The sequence below is a fragment of the Sminthopsis crassicaudata genome, chromosome X (assembly GCF_048593235.1).
Source record: "Sminthopsis crassicaudata isolate SCR6 chromosome X, ASM4859323v1, whole genome shotgun sequence".
Taxonomy (NCBI): Eukaryota; Metazoa; Chordata; class Mammalia; order Dasyuromorphia; family Dasyuridae; genus Sminthopsis; species Sminthopsis crassicaudata.
Genome location: NC_133623.1, coordinates 43077899 through 43105265, shown reverse-complemented (window position 1 = coordinate 43105265; position 27367 = coordinate 43077899). Strand labels below are relative to the sequence as shown.

At 37.5% G+C, this 27367-nt stretch overlaps 1 protein-coding gene across 15 annotated transcripts in view; it reads left to right on the top strand.

Moving 5' to 3' along the window:
- Positions 1-27367, top strand: part of FHL1 (four and a half LIM domains 1) — a 93639-nt gene that overhangs the window by 32393 nt on the left and 33879 nt on the right. For 5 of the 15 annotated variants that reach the window (XM_074277871.1, XM_074277878.1, XM_074277874.1 and 2 more), the window contains 2 exons: positions 6173-6323; positions 18718-18771. The exons of 1 other annotated variant lie outside the window; for it this stretch is intronic. The gene's annotated coding sequence lies outside the window, so the exon portion shown is untranslated. Of the gene's footprint in view, positions 1-6172; positions 6324-17754; positions 17829-18717; positions 18772-27367 lie in introns of all 15 variants that reach the window. 9 more of the 15 variants (XM_074277881.1, XM_074277883.1, XM_074277879.1 and 6 more) reach the window with 6 other exon arrangements.

The window sequence follows — 27367 nt, the reverse complement described above, 5'->3', positions numbered from 1 at the left end:
AACAATAAAAAATTACTAAATTAAAGAGATGAATAAAATAGAAAGCAAAAAAACATTGAATTGATAAAACTAGGAGCTATTTTCTATGAAATAACGAATAAGATTTAAAAATTAAAAAAATTCGTATCAGAAATGGAAAAAAAGGAGAATTTTTTGACAATTGAAGAAATAAAGTGTCAGACTCTTTTGCCTAATTATGTGTTAATAAATCTGATAACTTGGAGGAAATTGGTAAATACTTAAAAATTTTTAAATACTCAGGTTAACAAAAGATAAAAAATAGATAAGTCGGTATCAAAAAAAAAAAAAAAAAAGAAATTAGGCAACAACCTTCAAGGCCTGATGTGTTTATAATTGGATTCTCTCAGCCATTCAAAGAAAATTAATTTAAATATATAAATTGCAGTAAAGGAAATACTCTTCAAATCTCTCTCTAGTATACAAATATGGTCTTGCTACCTAAAGCAGGGAGAAGAAAGAAAGTATCCAAAACCCCCAATATCTCTAGTAAATATTGACATAAACATTTTAAAAGCAAGTAGCTTATGGCAACATTTTAGAAAGATTATATACTGTGATTAAGTTGGGTTTGTGTGATACATTCAGGATTGTTTCAATATAAGGAAGAATATAAACATGATACATCGTTAATATAATACTTTTGATTATATCAGTTTATGCTTTTGACAAAATTCAGTACCTGTTTCTATTAAAAACTTTTGGAATCATAAGAATAAATGGATATTTCCTTAAAGTTTTTATTTATCTCACTCTAAGAGCAAACATTATATGTAATAGAAAAAAGCTAGAGACAATTCCAGTCAAATCATAGATATCATTGTCATTACTTCTAGCTAGAACAATAACACAAGAAAGAGAAGTAGAGGGAATAAACTAGAGAAAGAAAAAAGCAAAATTGTTGCTTTTTACTTAGAAAAGTGTCAACTAAAAATTAATTGAAGCAGTTAATAAATTCAACAAATTTGCAAATTCATTCACATAAGCCATCAGAATTCCTGTATATTGTCAAGAAAATTCAGTAGGAGGAGCTAGAAAGAAGTTCTGTTCAGAATTGTAGCATGTATCTACCAAGATGTGCTCAGAAACTCTAAGTCCAATTATAAAACACTAGAGAAATAAAGACAGACCTAAATAATTGGAGAAACATTAATTGCTTATGGGTAATTTGAGCCAATGTAATACAAATGTTATTACTATCCAAATTAATTTATTTCTTTGGTGCTATACCAATCATTACCAAAGGAGTATTTTATATAGTTAGGAAATATAATAACATTTATATGGAGGAACAAAAGATTCTCTGGAGTAATAATGGAAAAAAAAAGTGGGAAAGAAGTGGGGGAGGTCTATTGGTACCAGATCTCAGGATGTACAACTTGAAAAGCAGTTTGAAAAAATCTGATACTGGTTAACAAATAGGGAGGTCAGTAAATGGAACAGCTTTGATTAAAAAAAAACATACAGAAGCAAACACAACAATCTAGTATTTGATAAATCCAAAGATCTATTAATGTGGAAAAGACTCACTATTTCACAAAAACTACTGGGAAAAGTGGGAAATAATCTGGTACAAATTAGGTTTAGGTCAATACCTCACATGATATATTCCAAATAAATATGTGACTTAGACATAACAGATCACATCGATAAATTAGAGGAGCAAATAAATTATCTTTTGGATCTATGGATGAGAGGCGTTCATGACTAAATAAATGATAAAGAACACACTAAAATATGGATAATTTAAATTAGTAAAATTTAAACTATTTTTGCACAAAAATCTAATGTAATTAAAATCAGAAGGGAAACATGTTAATGGGAAAGTTTGTTTTTTTTTACAACAGTTTTCTCTGTTACAGGTCTCATATTTAAGATCCATAAGAAATTGATGGAAATTTATCATTAGCTCTGTTCCCCAAAAGGTAAACAGTCTGGAACTGTGCCCCCAAATTTAAAAACTGTATACCATTTGAACCAGCTGTTCCACTAGTAAGCATATATACTAAAAAGAAGAAAGGAAAATTACTTATGTACCAAAAAAATGTTTATAGAAGCTCTTTTTTTTTTTTTTTTCTGAGACTATTGGTGTTAAGTGACTTGCCCAGAATCACAGCCAGGAAGTTTTAAGTGTCTAAGGCCAAATTTGAACTCAAGTCCTCCTAACTTTAGAGCTGGTACTATATCCACTACACCAACTAGCTACCCCCAGAAACTCTTTTTTTAATTGCCAAAAATCAGAGATTAAAAGGGTGATATATTGAGGAACAATTGGCTAAACAAATTATGATATATGAATGTAATAGAATACTGTGTTGTAAGAAATTATGAAATGCAGTTTCAGAGCAAACAGAAGATAAACCTGAACTGATGCCAAACAAATTACGTAGAACCGGGAGATCAATTTATTTAAACATGTTATAGAAAAAAATAACTTTAAAAGACTTAAGAATTCAGTGCAGTGAGAAAACATGAGTCCTCAGGAGTGAAGGTGAAACACTCATTTACTTTATGCCAGAGGGGTAAGGAATTTGAAATGTAGAGAGAAACACCATATTAGGGGAATTTGTTTTATTGAACTATTTGTTTGTGATAGCAATTTTTGGGGGCGAGAGGGGTTTTTCTTGTGTAATTGAAGGAGGCAGTGAGAGAGACATTTTAAATGTATATAGACGGAAAAGGATATCTACATCCAAAGAAAGAACTATAGAGTGTGAATGCAGACATAAACCTACAATTTACCTTTTTTTTTCTTTTTTGTGGTAGTTCCTTTTCTGATTCTTCTTTCACAATATGAATAATATGGAAATATGCTTAATATGGTTGTACATGTCTAACCTATATTGGATTGCTTGCTATCTGGGGGAGGGGAAGGAGGGAAAAAAAATTGGAACTCAAAATCTTATAAAAATGAATGTTGAAAACTATCTTTACATGTATTTGGAAAAATATTGTTAAGTAGGAAAAAATTACATAATGTTTATGTTTAAATAAAATGTTTAAAATAATGTTTATTTTTATGTTTAAAATAAAAAAATTGGGAAAGAGGTCAGTAGGAAATGAGAGAGAAGTGAAATAAAGTATATTTGAAAGATTTGTTTGGAGGATTTGAGTGATATGAGAATCAGAGGGAGAATATAGAGGTAAGGAAGACTAACTGTAATCATTTAAGAAAAAATCAAGACAAGAATGGACTTTGTAATCCTTTGTTCTTCAGCAGCTTCTCTGTGACCACAGGGTAAGCCTCAGAAATGGATAACTCTTTTTATACCTAGAGTTGTGAAAATACCGAGTAGGATTTTGAATCTTCATATTCAGTATCCCGAGAAGCCACAAGATGGTGATGTTACTTTATGAAAGTCTGTCTGTCTGTCTGTCTCTCTCAGGGCTGTGTATGTTGTTCTCTCTCTCATTTTTTGGTCTGTATTTCTATGTATATGTCTCCCTGTTTCCATAGTGTCAGTGCGTCTGCCATTTTTTAAAATTCTATTTTCCCTCTTCTTTCTCTCCTCAATCTATGTTCTCAACAGTAATGTTTCATTAAAGTATAGATTTCTGATCATCGTGTTACTTATTAGATAGAATTAAGTTTTTTTTATTATATATTTTTTTATAATATTATCCCTTGTATTCATTTTTCCAAATTATCCTCTACTCCCTCCCCCCCCGATGACAGGCAATCCCATACATTTTACATGTGTTACAATATAACCTAGATACAATACATGTGTGTAAATACCATTTTCTTGTTGCACAATAAGCATTAGATTCCAAAGGTACATGTAATCTGGGCAGACAGGTATTAGTGCTAACAATTTACATTCACTTCCCAGTGTTCCTTCTCTGGGTGTAGCTACTTCTGTCCATCATTGATCAACTGGAAGTGAGTTGGATCTTCTTTATGTTGAAGATTTCCACTTCCATCAGAATATATCCTCATACAGTATTGTTGTTGAAGTGTATAGTGATCTTCTGGTTCTGCTCATTTCACTCAGCATCAGTTGATGTAAGTCTCTCCAAGCCTCTCTATTCCTCCTGCTGGTCATTTCTTACAGAGCAATAATATTCCATAACCTTCATATACCATAATTTACCCAACCATTCTCCAACTGATGGACATCCATTCATCTTCCAGTTTCTAGCCACTACGAAAAGAGCTGCCACAAACATTTTGGCACATACAGGTCTCTTTCCGCTCTTTAGTATTTCTTTGGGATATAAGCCTAGTAGTAGCACTGCTGGGTCAAAGGGTATGCACAGTTTGATAACTTTTTGGGCATAGTTCCAAATTGCTCTCCAGAATGGCTGGATTCTTTCACAACTCCACCAGCAATGTATTAGTGTCCCAGTTTTCCCACATCCCCTCCAACATTCATCATTATTTGTTCCTGTCATCTTAGCCAGTCTGACAGGTGTGTAGTGGTATCTCAGAGTTGTCTTAATTTGCATTTCTCTGATCAGTAGTGTTTTGGAACACTCTTTCATATGAGTGGATATTGTTTCAATTTCATCATCTGAGAATTGTCTGTTCATATCCTTTGACCATTTATCAATTGGAGAATGGTTCGGTTTCTTATAAATCAGGGTCAGTTCTCTATATATTTTGGAAATGAGACCTTTGTCAGAACCTTTAACTGTAAAAATATTTTCCCAATTTGTTACTTCCCTTCTAATCTTGTTTGCATTAGTATTGTTTGTACAGAAACTTTTTAGTTTGATGTAATCAAAATCTTCTATTTTGTGATCAATAATGATCTCTAGTTCTCCTCTGGTCATAAATTCCTTCCTCCTCCACAGGTCTGAGAGGTAGACTATCCTCTGTTCCTCTAATCTATTTATGATCTCATTCTTTATGCCTAAATCATGGACCCATTTTGATCTTATCTTGGTATATGGTGTTAAGTGTGGATCCATATCTAATTTCTGCCATACTAATTTCCAGTTTTCCCAACAGTTTTTTCCGAATAATGAATTTTTATCCCTAATGTTGGTATCTTTGGGTTTGTCAAAGATTAGATTGTTATAGATGTATCCTTTTTTGTCCTTTGTATCTAATCTGTTCCACTGATCTACCGGTCTATTTCGTAGCCAATACCAAATGGTTTTGGTGACTGCTGCTATATAATACAGCTTTAGATCAGGTACACTTAGACCACCTTCCTCTGAGTTTTTTTTCATTAGTTCCCTTGCAATTCTCGATCTTTTATTCTTCCATATGAATTTAGTTGTTATTTTTTCTAGGTCATTGAAATAGTTTCTTGGGAGTCTGAATGGTATAGCACTAAATAAATAGATTAGTTTGGGGATTATTGTCATCTTTATTATATTCGCTCGGCCTATCCAAGAGCACTGAATGTCTTTCCAATTATTTAAATCTGACTTTATTTTTGTGGCAAGTGTTTTGTAATTTTTCTCATATAATTCCTGACTTTTCTTTGGTAGATGGATTCCCAAATACTTTATACTCTCAACATTTGTTTGGAATGGAATTTCTCTTTGTATCTCTTGCTGTTGCATTTTATTGGTGATATATAAAAATGCTGAGGATTTATGTGGATTTATTTTATATCCTACCACTTTGCTAAAATTTTGAATTATTTCTAATAGAATTTAAGTTTTAACAGTTCCACGGGTTCGGATACCCTTGAAAAGTGAAGGCAATAGGAAGGCAAAGAAAATGCCATTGGTTGCGGTGTGCAAGAATTTTAACCAAGAAGTGACTGATGTTAAAAGGAGTTGGTAAAGAAAAAGAGGCAATGGGTATGAGTCACATTGACCATGAGAGAAAAGAAGAGAACTGAGGGTATTAGCTGAAAGCCAGATGAGAGTCAAGTGAGAATTTCTTTTGACAGGGGGAAACTTGGATATTTGAAAAGGCAGTGTGTTGTTTTTTTGCCCTTTGTTTTTTAAGAGGTTGTCATTGGTGATATTTTCACTTGTATGTGAATTGGATTTAAGAGATTAAGTGAGACTCTCTTCCTGGGTCATCCAAGTCCGGTGGTGGGATAGAAGTCAAGATGATTGGGGGTGGCCTGGGATGCAGTGGATGACTATGGAACCTTCAGTATTTGCCTGAGGTCTAAGCACTCCATAATACCTGTTTCAGCTCACCTTATGGCCTTGGAATAAATTGTTCCTTCTACCCTTTCAACAGGCAGAAGTCTTCACATGCTTCGTCCAACTCACCTTATCCTGACTTAACCCATCAGACAATTTGACCAGAGTGTGGCTACTGCACGTGTCACAGGTGAGAGTTGGACAAAGGCAGACATCAGAGGTGGGTGAGCAGTCTTCAAAAGCGTTCGGTAAGCTTTGACACTAAAGGTACTGGTTTTTCCTGAACATTGCATATACCCAAATGTCATACTATTATGTGGACATGAGCCTCCACATTATGAAGGATATTTCAGATTGTCCTAAAGACAAGACTATCTTTTCCCAAGGTCTTTTTTTTTTTTTTTTGAGGCATTTGGAGTTAAGTGACTTGCCCAGGGTCACACAGCTAGGAAGTGTTATAAATGTCTGAGGGCCTCCTGATGTCAGGGTTGGTGCTGTGTGCCATCCAGTTACCCTTCCCCAAGTCTTACACCAAGTATATGCACAATAAATGTTGATGATGATTTCTCAGACCACTTTGAGCTCTGCTATGTGATATTCTCCTTTCCTTTTTTCTCTCTGGCTTGTTGGAAGTGGAGTATCTCATAATCCAATATGAAGAGACCTCATCTTGTTGAAAACTCGTTTATTAATATTCACCAGTGCCAGCAACTGCAGGGCATTATCTTGTGCATGCTAAGTAGCATCTGAATGGCCTTTTAATAATGGTTTCAAGGTAATGTTCTGAGTACTTTGGCAGTTTGGAAAAGGAACATATTTAACTTAAATTCAGTTTTGAGTGCCCACTTACTGATTTTTTTTTTCTTCTTTAGCGTCATTCCCAGTTTAATCTTTTATAATATGTTTGTTCTTTGCTATAAAAGTATACTTTTCTCTTTTTAATTAGATCAGTTCCTTCTTGTCCGTTTTTATTTTTTATTTTTTTTTTTTTTCTTTTTGATTTGATTTCTTCTGGCTTTAACACTATGTTCCCCTCTGTATGTTTTTGTCTGTGTAGCAGCATTCTGTAGCCATTTTTTAAAGGGAGCAGGAAACTCATTAGGGAGGGTGTTTCTAGAATGTTTTGTCTTCTGTTTGCATGGGGGAGTAGGGTGTTTTTCTCTTTGGATTCCTTATCTTTCTAATCAGTAATATTTGTGTCAATGTTGAATAAACGTTGAAGTAAGAATATAATGAGTAAATGAGGGTAATGGTCCCAAACATTTGCTAAGTTTATCACCTCTGTTTCACCTTAATATGATTTTTGATCACTTAATTTTGACCTTATATCAGTTCCCCCCCCCCACTCTCCTCTGTGAGAGAAATTCCATTTAACTTTTGTGTAGAATGCCACATTGAGAGGAAGGATCTTTGTCAGCTCTTTAGAAAGCTGAATTCCTGGTTTATGGACGATAGAATGAATCTGGTGTTTGTAATCCTTAGGCAGTCTCCCATGGGACATATGTAGGAAGCAGGTGATATATAACAAACCAGCCAGGAAGTAAGTGCTGAATGATTGATCTTTGAACATCCTGTTCTGTTTTTGCAACTAACAAGCCTGTTCTTTTAACTGAGAATCACAAACCTTGGTCTCTCCCAAATTGTATTTATAACTTATTGCTAATTGGCTATACCTGAGCAAATGATAAAGCTAACAAAAGATGGTGAGCTGAAAAAGAACTAAATGACCAGGCTTGGCAGCTCACTGTCCATCAGGATTAATAAATCAGCAGCTGGTGGGAATAATCTTCAGGGAAAAGTAGTTCCACTGGAGAATCCTAATCCAGTTTCACTGATCTTAGTAGTTTTTGCTATAATGAATAATAGTAATAATCTTCCCTTCCTCATCTCACACAATTCAGTTGCTTCTCTCACTTTTCCCATCCCTGTCTGAAATGAAGAAGTGATTCTTTTCTTTGCTAAAACTAACCCCTCTGCATTCAGTTGGGGAGTCAATAAGTATTTATTATGTTCCCATAAACATTATTATGCTCCAGGTACCATGTTAAGAAATACAGACACAAAAAGAGGCCAAGGACAGTCTGCCCTCAAGTTGCTCACAATCTAATCTAGTGTTCATGTCTTCTCTACCAGGTTGCCCCCTCTATCATTCCCACTGTCTCACTAATCTTAAATCTCCCCTTGTCTACTGGCTGCTTTCCTACCCTTCCCAAACATACCCATATCTCCTTTATCCTCAAAACCCCTTCCTTCATCTGTCCATCCCTGCTAGCTAGCAATTGTCCTATATCTCTGTTCCTTTTTGTAGCTAAACTTCTTGAGAAGGCTATTTACAGTCATTGCCTCAAGTCATCTTTGCTGATTCTTTCATCCAGGTTACACTTATGAAGTGTAGTTTGTCCCCCGAGCTTAGCCTGAACCCTTTTCTTTTTTCTCATTTGGCTTCTTCAATGCTAATGATTCTCAGGTCCCATTATTCAGTCCTAACCTCTCTTCCAATCTCCAGCCTTGCACCTTCACCTGGTTATGCCACAGACACCTCAATATTGTTTAAAACTGAACTTTCCCTTATCTTTCTCTTTGATCTCTCCTTTCTTCCTAACTTTGCTGTTACTTTTAAGGGCACCACCATCTTCCCAGTCACTCAGGCTTACAAATCTGGTGTTATTCAATTCCTTCCTCCTCATCAAATCAGCTTGCCAAATCCTGTTTGATTCCACCTTCATAATCTCTCTTTTAAAAAAATTAATTGTTTTATTTTTTTCGAGTTATACATGTATATTAACTTTTTAAAATACACGTTTTTTCATGAATCATGTTGGGAGAGAAAAATCAGAACAAAAGGGAAAAACCATGGGAGAGAGAAAAACAGTAAAAAGAAATGAACACAGCATGTGTTGATTTACATTTAATCTCCATAGTTCTCTTTCTGGGGACAGATGCAATTTTCCATCCAAAGTTTATTGGGATCATCTTGGATCACTGAACTACTGAGAAGAAGCAAGTCTTTTCATAATTGATCATCACAATTCTTGTGCTGTTATTGTGCACAACGTATTCCTGATTCCGCTTGTTTCGCTCAGCATCAGGTTGTGTAAATCTTTTCAGGCCTTTCTAAAATTAGCTTGTTCATCATTGTTATAACGAACAATTATGTTCCATACCATTCATTTACCATAATTTATTCAGCCATTCCCCAACTGATGGGCAGCTACTCAGTTTCTAGTTCCTTGCCATTACAAAAGGAGCTGCTGCAAACATTTTTGCACATGTGGATTCTTTTCCCTCTTTTATGATTTCTTTGGGATACAGATGCAATTGTGTCATTGCTAAGTCAAAGGGTATGCACAGTTTCATAGCCCTTTTGGGCATAATGATATCTCTTATATACTCCCTCTTCTGTGGCATTTGGGGGTTCAGAGATAGAGCACTGGGCTTGAAGTCATGAAGACATGAATTCAATTCCAACCTTAGACACATACTAGCTTTGTGACCCTAGGCAAGACACTTAACTTGAAAGAATTGTCCATGAGAATATCTGGATCTGTTGTTTTTTTGAATTGAATATGAGTTTTTTTAGTTTAACAAAAGATTCTTTATTACCTTTCACAAAACTTCATTTCTAAGCACATGAATTCATAGATCTATATTTTAGAGTGTAAATATGGCTTAAACTGGTGCATTGAACAGCATAGAATAAGGCTGTCTAGCTTTCTCATGGGGGATGGCCAGTACAAAAGTATGGAGACCTGAGATGAAGTGTCATGGATGGGGAAGAAAGAGAAGGCCAGTTTGGCTGGATCCCAGAGTGTAAATCAATAAATAGTTTTTTATACATTTATATGTATTCCCAGAACTTGATACACAGTAGGTGCTTAACACAAGATGATTAACTCCATTGCAGAGCTTAGAAAGGCCTGTCCAGTGAGGCTAGGTAGATAGGTCTGGGTCAGGTTGTGTAGGCAGAGATTATGTGGGCATATGGGAAACTACTGGAGTTGACTGAGTAGGAGAGTGACATGGTCAAATTTCTGCTCAAGGATCATTCCTTTCTTAGCTGTGTGAGGGATGGACTGCAGTAGGGAGAGACTTGGGGCAGAGACAGCAATCAAGAGTGTGTTGCAATAGAAATGGAGCCCCTAATGTGTACGTGAGGATCCCTGTGGCTAAATGTGGACAGTCTTAAAATATCATGTTCTCTGTTTCTTATTGTATTTGTGTTTATTTTGTTGGAAGTGTCCCAGTGGCATTTGAATCTGTTGGCCCTTCAGGCCCTCTGTGAGTGTTGATACCTCTGTTCTAGGAGGCAGGTGAAAGGGCCTAAAGTAAATTGGAAGCTGTGGAAGTGGAGAGATGGAGTTACATGGAAGAGCTGTCTGTTGGGAAGGAAGAAATGGTAACGTTTAACAACTAATTGCATATGTGGAATTATAGAGCGGGAAACTTGTAAGAGGGGAATGGTTAGGGGGAAGATAATGAGTTGTGTTTTGAATTGAATGAGTTTGAGGTGTCTCCTAGACAGTCGGTTGAAAATGTCCAATAGTCAGTTGATGACATTGGATTGTCTCCAGAAAGAAACTATAGCTAGAGATATGGTTCTATAGTCATCTGCACAGAGATGATAGTGAATGAGGTTACTAAGAGAGAAAATATAGATGGAGAGGAGAAAAGGACCTGAGACCCAACTTTGGGGGGCTTAAAGAGTCAGACAGTATGATATATGGGATGAGCAGCCAGATAGGTAGAAGGTGAACTAGGAGAGAGTAGTGTCATGAAAATTTCTCTGGGGGAGAGTGATCACCGATGCCCAATGCAGCAGAGGTGGGCAGTAAAAAGGGTATCCTTGGAAAGTATCTAAGGCAGTTGGGTAAAGGAGTGAATAGTGTTGAGCATGGAGTCAGGAAGACCTTGGTTCAATTTAGTAGCTGTATGACCCTGGCAAGTTACATAACCCCTGTTTACCTTAGTTCCCTCATCTACAAAATGGGTCTAATAATAACATCTACTTCCCAGGGTTGTTGCAGAATTTAATGAGATTGTAATTGTAAAACACTTAACACAGTACTTGGCATATAGTAGGTGTTATATAAACATTACAACAATGAGAGAATATGTCAAAATTTGGGGGACGCAGCCAAATTAATACTTTGAAGAAAAATTATATCTTTAAACATTTTCATCACTAAAAGAGAGAAGGAACACACTAACCATTTAGCTTGCAATAAAAAAAAAAAAACAAAAACAAGAAACCTGACAAATTAAAAACTACTAATTAAACACCAAAAAGAAGTCCTGAAAATCAAAAAAGAAATTAACATAATTGAAAGCACAGAAACCCATTGAATGAAGGAATAAAACTAGGGCTGATTTTATTTTTAGGCCTGATTCTTTGAAAAACAAAAAAGCTCCAACAATAAGATAAACCGTTCGTTAACTTGATAAAAAAAAGAAAGAAGAAAATGAAATGAAAATGAAAAATGAATCCCTAACCAATAAAGAAATAAAAGAAATTATTAGGAGCAATCCCATTCTACCTAATCGTACGTCATTTATATATCAATTATATTTCTCTTCTGTTTAGCCTTTAAAGGTCTTCACAATCTGGGTCTAGTCTGCCATTCTGGGCCTGTTTCACATACTTTCCCTTGCCTTCTATTTGCTGCTTCCCCATATACGTTACTCCATTTCTAGTGTCTTGTTATACTCTTTCCTCTCCTCTGTACCTTGGATCACTACTTGACTTCAAAGTTACATGCATATGTGGCTTCCTACATGAGGCCTTTCTGGATCCCCCTCCTTTCCAAATTACTCTGGCTTTACTTTGTATAGACTTCATCGTGTGTGTGTGTGTGTGTGTGTGTGTGTGTGTGTGTGTGTGTGTATACACATTGTTTATTTCTTCAGCACCTCACAGTGTGTGACATTCAGTAGGCACTTAATAAATGCTTGTTGATTTTGATTTTTGATTTCTCTTTCACTGGAACTTAAGGAAAAACTGTGAGTACACAGATATGTTATAGTAGGTATTATTTTTCAAGTATGTGTTGGCCTAAGTGGCTGCCATCACTGAACCACTTCCACCTGGAAAATTCTGTAATTCTCTGAAAGTCTTGAACCTAGTGTCCCTTTGAATTGATTTTTCAAGCTGCTTCTGTTCTTTCTCGTGCCTGTCATGCACTAACTAGAATCTCAATTTAGTAGATTGAGAAACTTCCTAAGCTAGGTACTTTTCCATTTGTTGACTTTGTTTAAGACTAGTAGGTTGTGTTCATTTATTCATGGTCATTTATCTACTTGCAAATTCTTTTATCTTCTACAGGAACAAGCTCCCATGTGAATTTTATTCGAAATTGAAACAAAAGAGCTAGTAAATGATTAATAAAGGATTGTGCAGGAGCTTAGGCAAGAGACCTTGCCTACCCTCCATCATCCCCTTCTCTCCTCAATGTAAAATGTTATCCTTTAAGCCCTCAATCCTTAGTGCAGTTTAAGTCCAATGTGGAACTTTTTTTTAAATCAGAAATGTTTTTCCAACATCATAAAACCTTTATGGGAACAGAAATTTGTTTGGCTCCATTGTCAACTCTCCTATTCAAAGCACAAAGCCTTGAGAAGCCAATAGCAGATGCTCAGCTGTAAAAGGGAACCATGCCTGAGTGCTCATTAATTTCTAGGTTAGAAACCTTGGCTCATACAATAATGAACTTGGATAATTTATTAGATTAAAGCCAGAGCCAGTAAACATTGCTAGAGTTAAGATTTTTACAGCAATCAAAAAGTTAAAGCTTTAAACACAACAAATAATTGAGGAAGCTTATTCTGTATCTGACAGTATCACACTCACAGCAGTTATTTATTCTCTGTTCCTTTGGTTTTTGTATCTCAAAAGTCATAAGATCATAGCTTCAGAGCTGAATGGGATCTTAGAGGTTAACTGGTCTATCTCGCTTTTTTCACTGATATAGTGAGTTCCCAAAAAATATGTAATTTGTCCAAGATCAAATCCAACCCTTGACCACAAATCAGGTGCTCTTGCCACTAAACCATGATCTGTCATTGCTTCTCATCTGTGCAGACTAGATTCTGGGCTCACATTTCCATCTTGGTTGAAATGGTCTCACCACTGATTCGTTCCCAAGCTTTTAGCATCTTGAGTGGTTAAGCTGTCTGTGGTCCTGAGGGTCCAGTTTGTGATTCCTTTGGTCTATCTATCCTTGCTTTATGACCATCTTTACACACTGTCTCTTGGGCTTGCTTTGAAGGGGAAGAGTGCTATAAAGGTGAGAAGGGTGAAGAATAACCCCACATTTGTAGAGTTTTTGAAGAGTGCCTTTTGGCTTAGAGGAACTGTGCCATAATTACAAGTCATGCAATTATGTCATGGCAACAGAAGATTGAAATCCATATCTCCACTCTATTCACTTAGTAGCTGTGTGATTGTGGACAAATTACTTACTTCTTTGAAGCTCCTCTATAAATTGGAGATGGTACTTGTACTACCTGCCTACCTCCTGGTGCCATAGTGAGGAAAGTGCTATGTAAACAAAGGGAAACCATAAATGTGAACTGCTAAATTGCTATGGAAATTTGTAGATTTTTCTAAAAAGGGAACTCTTTCCCTCTCCCCCTGCAAAACACACAAACTGAGTTGAAACAAAATAGCTTTGAAGCATTAGCCTCATACTAGCAACCTGTTGCTTTCTCAGCTTCACCTTTTGTATACTGTTTTTCAGGGGAAGGGCTCAGAGTACAGTACAACCATGTTGACTAATGCTTCAAGTTTCTATATAGCCCACTCTTTTCTTTTTTGCTGAGGCAATTAGGGTTAAGTGAGTTGCCCAGAGTCACACAGCCAGGTACTATTAAGTGTCTGAAGCTGAGACTAGATTTGAACTCAGGGAGTCCTGACTTCAGGGCCAGTGCTCTATGCATGGTACCACCTATCTGCCCCAGTACTCTTTTCTATAACTTGTGAGGAAAGGTTTTATTTGGGGTTGCAATAGATCACATGGAGTTTGTTACCATCTATATTTTGCAAATGAGGAAAAGGGCCTAGAGAAATCATTTGCCCTGAGGTTGAACAAACCCATGGCTGAAGCCTTTTGCTCTTAGAGCCCCTGGTTTCCAGAGCAGTCTTAGAGTGATGCTGAGATCCCCAAGGCCTGAGATGAGAGGGATTGGGAATGCTAGTGGTTGGTTCTGTCTGGCACTGAGTGCTGTCCCCATTCCCAGAACTGGGCTAGTGCTCTGTGTTTCTCTTATATATACATTAAATTTAAATCCTGGATTGATTGTTTTTACTTCCTGTGTTTGTCAGTGGGGGTCTTGAAGTCTAAAAGAGATTGCATGACAGGTCAGTGGTCAATGGGGATTTCAGTTTAAACCTCCTTTTTAATTTTCAGGCATCGTGTTCCCAAATTGAATTGCTTGTTGAGCTATTTGGGAGCACCTTAATTTTATACTCTTACTCAATGTTTGCCCAGTGTGATGATAGACTTCTTGTAGGTAGGGTCCTGCTCTGTTTTGCTGGTATCTTCCCCAAGACCTAGGCACACTGCTAGCATATTATAGGTACAACATGGATACCAATTGAATTGACTAGATCACTATCTGCTGTCTAGATTCAGTATGAGTTTTTACATGGGCTTGGCTTTTTTCAACTCTTCACTTCTTCAGCATTTGTGTTGATGCCATTGGAAGAAAGCATTGGTCTACTCTTGGCCCTGGAAAGATTAGACCAATAGCCAAAAGGAACAAAGATAGATAGGTACAGTGTAGAATTATATATTAAATTGGATTATTTGTTGTCTGAGGGTGGGGGTAAGAGGAAGGGAGGGAGAAAACATTTGGAACATAAAGTTTTGCGAGAGTGAATGTTGAAAACTATGCATATGTTTTGGAAATAAAAAGCTTAAAAAGAAGAAAACTAAGGAAAATGCAAAAAAATTTAAAAAGGAAATATACATTAAAAGACTGTACTTATGTGAGGAAATGCAGGCACCAGAGCAGGGGAAACAGTGGAGTGCATTTGGATCAAGGTCAATGGAGGCAGAAATGGAACTTATATTTTCATTGGAGCTTGCAAACTAGGGGTTGGTGAGCTTGATTTAGATTCCTGGTGAAATTCCAAAACATATTCCTAAAAGAATGCTTAGTGAACGTCCAGAAAAGGAAGCAGGAGTCACCACGAACCAGTATGGCCTCTTCCAGAAATAGGTCATGTGGGTCTATCTTTATTTCTTTTTTTTTTGGACAAGGTGACTCATAGTATTAGGTTGGGACTATGCTATGGGTCTAGTTCACCTCTCTTTTAGCAAAGCATTTAAAAAGATCTCTCTCTTCTTATGAAGGAGATGTAGGAAAAATATAATCTATAATACAGTACAATGAGGTTGATTCAGAATTGGTTGATTGGTCAAACCTGAAAAGTAATCAGTAGTGGTTCAGTGTCATCATGGAGAGATGTTGTAATATTGGACCCTAGTGTTTGGCCTAAAACTGTTAAATATTTATGTCAGTAACCTGGTTACCCAGCCTAGATGACATGATCTTAAAATTTGAGAATGATACAAAGGTGGACCATAGGATTCAGAAATTTTTTTTTCTTTTTCTGAGGCTGGGGTTAAGTGACTTGCCCAGGGTCACACAGCTAGGAAGCAGAAGTATTTTAATAAGCAAGAGCATTGAGCGAAAATCTAATAAGATGAAATTGAATAGAGAGATATAAATGTGATGTCTGATTTGAAAATTGTTTTCCCAAGAACACAAGGGGAGAGGTTATCTGAAAAAGAGTGGAAGTTTTAAGTGGTCTGCTGGCTTAATATGAATTGATAGCATACTATGAAGGCCAAAGAAAGCCCTTGTAATTAGGCTGCAGTTAAGAAGGGCTGATGGGACTGAAGAATATGAAGACAGGGTTCTGATGTGCTCTGTCCTAATTAAGTGGCGTCTAGAATGGTTATCTCAGTTCTGGGTACTACACTTTAGGAATGAGATTTATAATCCTAGTGCCCAAAGCGGGGCAAATAGGCTGGTGAAGACCCTTATATTTATACCATATGAAAATTGATTGAAGAGACTAAGGACAGTTATCCTGGAAAAGAAAGGAATTTTAGAGGAATCTGCTATAAAAGCACATTTGAAAATTTGACAGTGGATAAAAGTTGCTGAGGCAAATTTTGGCTTGGGTTCAAGAAAAAACTTTGTAATCTAGCTCTTCAAAAGTAGAATGGACTGCTTTGGGACTTAGTGGGCTCCCTTTCATTGGATACCTTCAAGCAAAGGCCGGATGACCAATTGTCAATTGTGTAGTTGGCTGTTTCCAACTCTGAAATTCTCTTGATTCTGTAATCCAGATGGAACAATGCCTCCCACCTTATTGCATTGTGGTTTAATATTTTATTGACATTCAACTGCTACACCACCAGAAGGCCTGAAACTTTTACATTTTTTATGATAGTAGCCAGGAAGTAATAGTGACATTATTGTGAAATTTTTCTTATTCTCAGACTCAAAAGAGGCCCCCATTGGTTTCTTTCAGTCTTATTGAGCCATAGTCACACCTGCTAACCCAGCATGCTTTTGTGTGTGTGTGTGTGTGTGTGTGTGTGTGTGTGTGTGTGTGTGTGTGTAGAACTCTTGAAGCTCCTTCTGCCAGTATTGATCAACTATTCTGTAACTTATATTCTTTGAGAATTTCCGGGAACTGAGAAATTAAATGATTTGCCTGGTATGTGTCAGAAATGGGACCCTAACCCTGGTTTTCCTGACTCTGAGCTCTCTATCTTTATCCACTGTGCCTTATTGTCTCTCAGCATGTATGTATATGTGGAGAGAGAAGCAAACAGACACAGAGGATGAGACCCTCCCCCATCAGCTCCACATGGGCAGAGTCATGAGCCTTTTAATAAAGAGTTTAATAAAGGAAAAGATCCAAAGGGAGTAAAGGTTGGAAGTCATCTAGGGCATGTCTAATGCTCAAACTCGGGAAAGGAAGAATTCAAAGATGAGAAGAGAGAATACCAGATAAGGGAGAGGTTTTATTTCTTTGCTTGAGCTTGTTCTCAATTCTACTAACAATTAATAAGTAGCATAGTAGCTAGGGTCAAAATGGAGTTGGATGGCAGGTTTGGGAATTCTAGTCAGCAATAAAGTAGTGAGTAGGAAAAAGAGACAATAAAAGGAATCCATGTCTCTGGTCCCAAGTTGCCCCTACTAACTAGACAGATATTTGCCCTTTAAGAGGCCAAGAGTAGAACTATATCAGGGATGGTTTCTTACTGCCAATGGGAGTGGCTCGTAGGGAACTGAATCCACACCAGCTAAATTGTGTCCAGGGACTATGGGTTTGGAGCATGCCTTTGGACTGGGTAAAGGTTGTCTAGGTCTGCAGTAGGCCATGGGTGTGTCCCCTGCACGGTAGTCATTTTAATAGTTCATCTTACTCTTTTAACTTGTATGATCCACCATTTTGTGATTGTATGGAAATGTATTATGAAGAGAAAAGGACAGAGTTTTCCTAGTGAATAAGGATTGAAGTGAGAGATTGAATAAATTCCTACAGTACACTGTTAGACCTACCATGGGAGCACTGACACCCACAAAAGTGGAGACAGGGAGCCCATTCTCTGAAAACCATAGAAAATGTTTCATTTCCTTATTATTGCTCTCCTCCTTTAGGAAAAGTACATAGCCACTGGGGTGAGCGTGGTTTTGCCAGTGCCAGTTCCTTTTTGTTGGACAGGAAGAATCAGGCAAGTGGCCAGTGATGGCACCTGGTGATTAAATTTGTATTTTTAATTTTTTTCTTCAGGATAAATGTCTAACTCTTAGATTGTTGACTTTTTCATCAATATAAGATAAGTTCTGTTATATAAGAATGTGGTCACTCGTGTTAGAAAATGTAGACTTTCTTGGAAAGAGAGATCAGAGCCATCATTTGCCAAAATGAAACAAAAGCATTCTGATGTGATTTGGAAGAGGACAAAGACGGGTGCATTTGGAGCCAGGGGATGTTGATTTGAATTGCATTTCTGTGCCTATCACTTTGACCCATCTGGGATAAAATTTTTCATGTATTTAGCTCTAGATGTCCCATCTGTAAAACATTGGGGGAGAGGGAGCACATGACCTCCAAGGTTCCTTCCATCTTGAAATCTGTTCTCTACTGTGGAATTCTTAAGCTTTTTCCACTTGGGATACCTTTTAGCCTGTGAAATTTTTGCATGATCCCAGCTATGTAGGTATATAAAAAGGTATACAAATAATTTACTGATAATCATAATTTTGTGACCCCCACGTTAGTTACAAGACCCCATATGGGGTCACAGACCACAGTTTAAAAATCTGGACTCTATTAAATGATAAGGGTTTTTAAAAATTCAAAATGGAAAAAATAAAAAAGCTAGCTGTGTGATCCTGGGCAAGTCACTTAATCCCAATTGCCTCAAGGGGAAAAAAAAGTTTTTTATTTTTCAGAATACATGCAAAGACAATTTTCGTCATTCACTCTTGCTAAGCCTTGCATTCCAAATTTTTCTTTCTCCCTTCTTCTCTCCTCCCTCCTCTAGATACCAAGCAATCCAATGTAGGTTAAATATGTGAAGTTTCCTCTAACCATTTTTCCAATTTGTCATGTTTCAGGAGAAAAATCAGATCAAAAGGAAAAAAAAACAAGGATACAACAACATCAAAAAGGTACAAATTCTATGCTTTTATCCATATTCAACCTCCATAGTTCTCTCTCTAGATAACGATGGCTCTTTCACTCCCAAGTCTATTGGAATTGTTTTGGATCACTGTATTGCTGAGAAGAGCTAAGTCTGTCATAGTTCTCCTGGTTCTTCTCACTTCACTCAGCATCAGTTCATATAAATCTTTCCAGGTTTTTCTGAGATCATCCTACTCATTATTTTTTATAGAACAATAATATTCCATTACCTTCATATATCATAACTTATTAGTTTCCCTTACTATATAGCTTTTGGATTTACAAAATATAATCATTTTCATACAACAATCCTGTGAAATATTTCCCCCCTCCATGACGAAATTGAGGCTCTGTTGATTGCTAATAGTTGCATAGCTAATAAGTGTTGGAGACAGGATTTGACCGTGGGTCTTCTGACTACCCCACTCGTGTTCTTGCCGTCGTTCCATAGCTGAAATACTGGACTTAGAAAAAAAAATCAAGATATAGATGTAGCTCTCCCCTGCCTAGACTTAGGGACAAGTCAACTGACCATGCTGAGCCTCAGATTACCCCCCCCCCTAGAAAATGAGAGCCTTGGGCTTCATAGTATGCACTCAGTGAATATCTGTTGAATGACTAATCAAGCCCTCTCTAAGGAATCTTTTCAGCTCTTAAGATTCTGTGACTTTTCCTCTAGGAGCAAATAGGATAGAACCAATTTCCTCTGCTCTGTTCTTTCTCTCTAAACCTGGGAAATGCCCCTGTTAAAGGAAGAAAGCCTCAGGATCTGCCATGATAGTGTAGTATTGAAGCAGTAGGTGTTAAGCCGTTCAGCTGTGAAGGGTGGGGTGGCATTTGGGTTTCCAGTTTCCATGTGCATTTACCCGTCTGTTATATTTAGAATTTTTTCCTAGTACCTTTTGGCATCTAGAAAGCCGATGAGCATGAACTGTAAACATGAAACAGCCATAAAAGGGGAGAAGTAGTTAAGAGGCTGGGCCCTGGCACCAGTAGTAAGGCGGCTGCCCAGTCATTAGTAAGAAGAGTGTGTCTGGCTGGATTAGGAGACCTTTGGAAAAATCTCTTCCTGGCTGAACGCCCACTTTGCTCAGCCCAGGTCTCTCAGAATATGTGTATAATTTCTTGGCTCTTGGGACGACTCCCTGACAATAGGGCCCTCAGCATTCTAGTCTCTGGAGATGATCACCACTTCTGGTCCTTCCATCCAGTTTTCCAACAGTATGAAATTCTGGCAAAAAGGAGATAGTTGGGAGTCAGAAGACGACTCCATTCACATCCTACTTCTACCACTTGGTCTACTTATTTGATTTAGACATGGCAATGATAATAATGGTGATGATCTTGAACACTTACGTTGCACTTTTTATACAGCAGGCACTGTGTGCTCTAAGTACTTTCACAAGTATTATTTCACTACCACCTTGGGACATAGGTGCTGTTATTATGACAGAAGTTCAGTGACTTTCCCAGAGTCAAACTGGGGCTGGTAAGTGTCAGAGCTTGGATTTAAACCTAGGTCTTCTAGGACCAGTTCTACCCACTGTACCATGATACCTAGTTGCTTAACTTTCTAGGTAGGGTCTGTTTCTTCATCTGAAAAGTGAACCAAAGGGAATATGAGATGACCTTGAAAGTCCCTTTCAATTCTAAATTCCTCAAGGATCCTGGGACTTCCCTTGCTAGTGATTTTTTGGAAGTGACACACTTTTATGTAAGTTTTCTTCTACTGTTGTAAAATAAAATGGAAATATATTCTTTTGGATTTACTTGAAGCTTCAACAAAAAGTGGAACAAATGTTGACTTTTTAAAAGTCTGATCTTGTTACTGAATCAAATCATTCCACTTTGTATTTTTTTTTTTTTTACTCTTCTAAAAAAATTTTTTTTTCAGCTTTGAAAAAAAGAAGAGCAAAAAGAAATACAAAACAAAACAGAACATTGCCAGGTGTTCAGCAGAGAACATCAGGGAGGATTTTAAAAATATCATAAATTACCAGGATATGTAATAGTAGAAGAAATTATATTCATGAGTGTCCATCTTTTCTTTGCTTCCTTGTAGGGTGTTCTTTTGTTCTCTGCTGCGCACATGTTTTTACTTTATTCCATTTTCCCCCTTTCATTTTCCTACCTCCCCCAAACAAGCTATAGTTAGGTAAGGATATATTTATGTACATATCCATATAGATATATACATACACACACAAACACACATATATCTACCCCCCCCCCACAAAAACCTTTTCCTATCCCTGCTAACTCTTTGCTTTAATTCTGCTTCCTAACTTGCCTTGTTATTACTCAACCTCCCCCCATCCATAGATCCCTCCCTTGTCTTCTTCCCTCATCCTTTGCTTTCCCCTCTGTCCATCCCACCCCCCTTATTTCTTTATAGATTTTGGATGATGCTATACCCTTCACGGTATATATGTAGTGTTGCCTTTTTAACACATTTTCAATGGAGTAGGTTTTCAGACTGTCCTCCCCTTTATATGTTAACTGAGGGTTGGAAGTTAGAGGTCATTTAATCTGTTTTTGTCCTGGTTTTGCCAAGAGGGGAGCTGGTGACTTGCTCAAGGCCCTCCTGGCAGTGGCCCCCATCCTCTGACTCCAAGGCTCTTTCCACACTGTCCCACTAGGGCTTCTCATAAAGCACTTATTCTCTTTAAATTAGGAAGAATTCTTTAAATACCTCCCTTTATATCTGGAAGGGTAGGATAGTTCATAAGTATTAAGAATTTCACATTTTAATCCCACCAGTGAAATGTATTTTGGCAGCTAGGTGGCTTAGTGAAGCAAGCACCAGGCCTGGAGTCTTCCTGAGTTCATATCCGGCCCGACATGTACTAGCTGTATGACCCTGGGCAAGTCACTTCACCATTTGCTTGTTTCCTTCTCTGTAAAATGAGCTGGAGAAGGAAATGACATACAACTCCAGTGTATGTGCCAAAAAACCCCCAGATGGAGCCACAAAGAGTAGGACATTATTGGAAATGACTAAATGACAAGAACAAAAGCATTTTGGAAGGCGGAGGGGCACATACAAGCCTGAGTGCTACCCTCTGCTGCTTTCTGTATCAGACGCCAAACCTCACTCTGTGGCAGTTGCTCCAGTGATTGCTGAAATAGTGAGATGCAGGTGAAGATGCAAGACTTTCCGACATTCCTTTTGCCTCTATTCATGTGACAGATTCTCTTGGTCCTGATAAGCTGCGTTTATTATGCCCTTTCCTCTCATGCAGCCTCTATCTTGGCCCAGGGCTAGCTGGGCATATTTCTTTTTGGAAGTCTTCATTAGCACTCTGGGGCTTGTTAGTAGGGGCTAATCTTGGGGCTTCCACTGTAATTACCAGCTGTCTGCTGGCTGAATGGGCATAGATATTGTGTATATTCTCTAGTTCACAATTGAGATGGTTCTAGATGGCTGAGATGTGATTTAAGTTGTAGAGGAAGAAGCTATCATGTGAAAACTCTGGGTAGAGGAATTTGTTGGGTTTCTCGGTAGTACCGTAATGTATAGGAGTAATTAAATTATTGTTTGGTTGTTTCGGTCATGTCCGATTCTTCAAGATGCCATTTGGAGTCTGAGGAAGATACTGGAGTGGTGTACCATTGCCTTCTCTAACTCATTTTACAAATGTGGAAACTGAGGCAAACAGGGATTAAATGACTTGCCCAGGGTCACATAGCTGGTATTGGAGATTGGATTTGAACTCGGGTCCTCCTGACTCCAAGGCAGATACTCTATCCACTACAGAATCATTTCCTGAAAAATTACATAGGAAGTACTATAAGAAATTCACCCTTCTAGAGGCTACCACCTTCTCTACTCCTTCCAAATAGCAAAGCCTTATCAAGTTCAGGGTGTAATGAGTGTGCTACTTGTGGAAGATTGGATGAGGTGGTAAAATCCAGCTTTTCTCTGTCAGTGGCTTCTTTTGTGATCCAAGAAATTGACTTGCTTGCTCTTTGCAAGATAATTTGTTTTCTAGTCAGATTTGCATTATCACATAGTATGATGAGGATGTTTTGTTGAGTTGTTTTTTAAATACACACAGTACAATACAAGTTTGGGAGAATTATTTTGCATCTAATGATGAGTTGTAAACCATGACAGCTAATCCCAGCTTTAGGTGATGAATATTTTTTGGATGTCTTGGACACTTTTTGTCTTGGTCTGGAGCCATCATTTCATTGTCATATATGTATGGAAATTAGTAACTCATCTCTCATTTACAAATCTTCAAGTTACCTGGTTCACTGAGGGGCCAAGTGATTTTGTCATGAGACATAACTAGTATTTGTTAGAAGTAGGACTTGAATTCATTTCTTCCTGACTCCCAGGTCCATTCTATATAGCCTTCATGCCTGTGTGATCTCTTTATATTCAGACTAGAGTAGACATAATGAATGTTTGTTGTTGATCACTGTCAGAATTCACATGGATGGCTAGGTGGCGTCACAGTGCACAGAGTGCTGGACTCCTCTTCCTGAGTTCCAGTGTGGCTTCAGACACTTCCTAGCTGTGAGACTCTGGGCAAGCCACTTAAGCCTCTTTGCCTCAATTTTCTCCTCTGAAATGAGCTGGAAAAGAAAATGGCAAACCACTCCAGTGTCTCTGCCAAGAAAACCCCAAATAGGCTCACAAAGAGTCAGATTTGACTGAAAAAACCACTAAACAATATTTGTATGAACTCATTCTCAAGTTTTCAATTCATAGCCATACCTGGCTATATTAATTGCAGTTCAGGATATATAAGGGATTTTCCTCCCCAAATTGTGGTAAGGTAGGTTGTATGAATATTATTATTATCATTATTTTTACAGCTTAGGAGGTTGAGGCTCAGAGAGTAACAGGACTCACTGAGGGTAACTCAGCTAGGAAGTGTCTCAGACAGAGTTCTAGCTCAGGTGTCCTGTGTTTGCATTCACTACTTTCTTCCTTTTCCATTTCTTTATTCTGCTTCTAGCTATCCAATAGTTAGTCCATAAATTACCACATTAAGTACCAATATGTGGATTTATGTGCACACGTACACATACGTACAAAGTATGTGTCTGACTGCAAATACCATATCATTCTTTTTTGGCTGTCAGATAGTCTTTTAAAAAGCCCCAATTACTTTCACACAACAGTTTATAAATTGAATTTCATTACTAAAGAGTTAATATAATATGTATTGAAATTGGTTGATAGTAGACACTCTTGTAAGTGGGAAGATGGAAAATTTTGTGGATTTATGATTACAACAGTTGACAGAATAAGTTTTGGAGGTCCTGTTCTTAGTTCTGTCACCTCTCACAGACAAGACACTTAATCTTTTTGAATGACTCAGTTTACCTATTGACACCTGGGCCCTTTTTCCTGAAAGTGGTGCATTGAGGGTTGATTTATATTTGTAAAGTATGTGAGTCCTTCATATAAAAGGTGGGTGTGGAGGTGCAAATGATTGTGTAAAAATTATGTGTGTGTCAAACAATAATCTTGATGAATTACCAATCACTGCATTTAGAAGGTTACAACTCCAAAGGGAATTGCTATTTGATCTTGTTGTTTTATGTGTTCTAAGTTACCATCATAACAGCATGAAAATAGACCCTGCCCTGGCTAGCTTGCAAAAGGATTAACTCTCTTCTTCAAGTTGTTACTCAGCCATCTCGTGCCAAGTCCACTGCAGAAAAATCACCAATGTTCATAGTTTTGTTTGGGTGTATGTGTATGTGTGTTTGCCCTGTAGCATGAAACAAAGGTATCAATAGAAAAGAATCTTCTGATTAACCCTAATTTAATTTACTTCATTCAATTGTACAAGGTCTTTCAAACTTTTCTTTGTAAAGAGTGAAGGACAAAATCCGTAAACTTCCAGCAGCTAAAAATACCCTCTGCAAATATCCTTTTGATTCTTAGATCAAAGCAAGATATCAAGAGTATATGCAGCTTTGCTCCTTATTGTATAATTTTGTCCTAATCATAGCACATGCTAATACTTTCAGGACCTTAGAAAGAATTAAAATGAAAGATATTAATTGTTCTTAAAGGCACCTGAAATACCCATGATTGTTTTTTAAATGCTGTAGCCTAGGAATAGATGGGAGTTGACTAGATGATTTACATGGAGGGAGGCCACAATCTTTTTGGAGATGTAATACTCTGTCACTGTTTGGAAAAAATGTTTTTCATAACAGACATGCTTATATCTATTTATATTAAGATAGATGTAGGCATATAGATGTGCTTTGTGCTCAGAGAGGACCAAGATGATATGATTATGTTGGGGTCAAGGTACAGTATGGCCAGCTATGGCTGATCCGACTAATATAAGCTTGGAAGGTTCTGCCACAGGTTGAGTACAAATAATCCATATGAACATTGGGATTAGAGATGTCTCCAAATTGGCTTATCTCATATTTCTTTTGAGCTACTGCATAGTTCACACAAGCAACTACTGTAGAGAGAGAGACAGAGAGATATAACTATAGATCCATGTAGGGATTGCATATTTACTATAAATTCTGGAAGAAGAAAAAGGCTTCTTCTAGTCACTAGAAATTTACCTTTAAATCATACAATTATAGGGTCCCAGCTCTAGAACTGGAAGGGACCTCAGAGACCATCTAGTCCAAGCTCCCCTCCCCTAATTTTACACAGTGAGAAAAAAGAATCAGGTAAGGTAAGTGAGCTTTCCAGGATCATACGAGTAGCATATAAACCTCAGAAGTGGGATTTGAACCCAGGTCCTAGGACTCTGGAGTGCTTTCATATTCTTGCTGTTCAGCACTGCATTTGCTTATTTGGCCAAAACACCTGTAAGCATCAGGATTGGTTTGATTCAAATCATGGGGAAACTCAGAAGCTGCTAAATGAGAAATGAGAACTCCACAAGTTTATCAGCCAGGCCCTCTACTAGCTGGTGAGAATACAAAGACAGTGAAAATCAGTCCCTGCACTTACATTTTTCTAGAGGCTATGTAATTTTTTTAAAAATTCAGTGCATAATACATACAAAGTAGTTTCAGAAGGGGAACACACTAGCAACTACAGGAATCTGAAGGATTTTAGGTGGTAAAAAGTGTTTGAGCTGAGCTGTGAAAGAAGCCAAAGCTTCTAAGAGATGGAGATGAAGGACATCATTCTAGGCATCAGGGGCAACCTTTGTATAGAAGGGAGTTGGAATATTTTGTATGAGTGAGCATTAAGTAGAGTAGGATGGCTGGAGTATAAAGTGTGTGAATGGAAGTAATATTAAATTCACATGGAAAGAAGTGGAAGCCAGATTGTGAAGGGCAAAGAAATTTGGTAATAGAGAGTCAGAAAAGCTTCTTAAGTAGGAGAAGTGATATGTTCTCAGTCTTTGGTACTTTAGGAATATCAGTTTGGCATGTGTATGGAGGATTTATTGGAAAAGGAAGAAGGTAGATGGAAAGAAACTAATTAGGAGATTAATGCTATAGTACAGATTAGAGTTTATAAAAGCTTTTACCACTAGAGTGGTTAATGTATGAGTAGCAAAAGTGGATATAAGATATAGAAATACAGTTTATAAGACATGGCAACTGAGAAGCTGTTTGGGAGTGAAGGAGAGGGAAGAGTGGAAGATGACTTTGAGATTATGATGATGATTGAATGAAACCATGATAGAGTCCTCAGTAGTCATGGAGACTTACTAAGGAAAGTAGATTTGGAGCATGTTCAGTAAGATGCCTGCAAGACATCGAAGTGGAGTCATATAATAACCAGTTAGTGATATGGGATTGGACCTCAGGAGAGAAACTTAGGGGTGGCTGGATATATACAGATCTGAGAATACTCTGCATAGAAATAATGATGGGGGGCAGCTAGGTGGCGCAGTGGATAGAGGACCAGCCTTGAATTCAGGAGGACCCGAGTTCAAATCTGGTCTCAGACACTTAACACTTCCTAGCTGTGTGACCCTGGGCAAGTCACTTAACCCCAGCCTCCAAAAAAAAAAAAAAAAAGAAATAATGATTGAACCCTTGAGTTTGTCAAGAGAGAATATAGGGAGAGAAGAGGAAAAGATCTAAGACAAAGCCTTGGGAAACATCCACTGTATGGGCAGGATATGGATGCTGATTGCCTCAAAGGAGAGTGAGAAGAAATGATCATCTAAGTTAGGTAGCAGAAGTAGGAGTTATCAGTATTAAGAAAGCTGAGGGAAGAGGTTATCTAATGGGGAGGGATCAACAGTACCAAATGTTACAAGGATTCAAGGAAAATGAGGATTGAAAATAGGCATCAGATTTGACATCTGCTATCTTTAACAAATGCAGTTTCAGTTAAGTGGGGGAAGTTGAAATTCAGTATATATAAGGGGTCGTGAAGTGAGTACACAAAGAGTAAGTAGCTGTAGCAATGTAGATGGCTTTTCCTAGAAGCTTGATTGTGAAATGGAGGAGAGATATAAGATGGAAGATTGAGAGGATAGTAGTATCAAATAGAGGAAGGTATTTTCTTTTTAAAAAAAAAAAAAGGAGATCAGTCAAGAGAGCTGATGACTGAAGGGACAAGATGTAATCAAATCAGCATGCCTGCCAATTTAGCAAACAAGAATCATTTGAATGCAA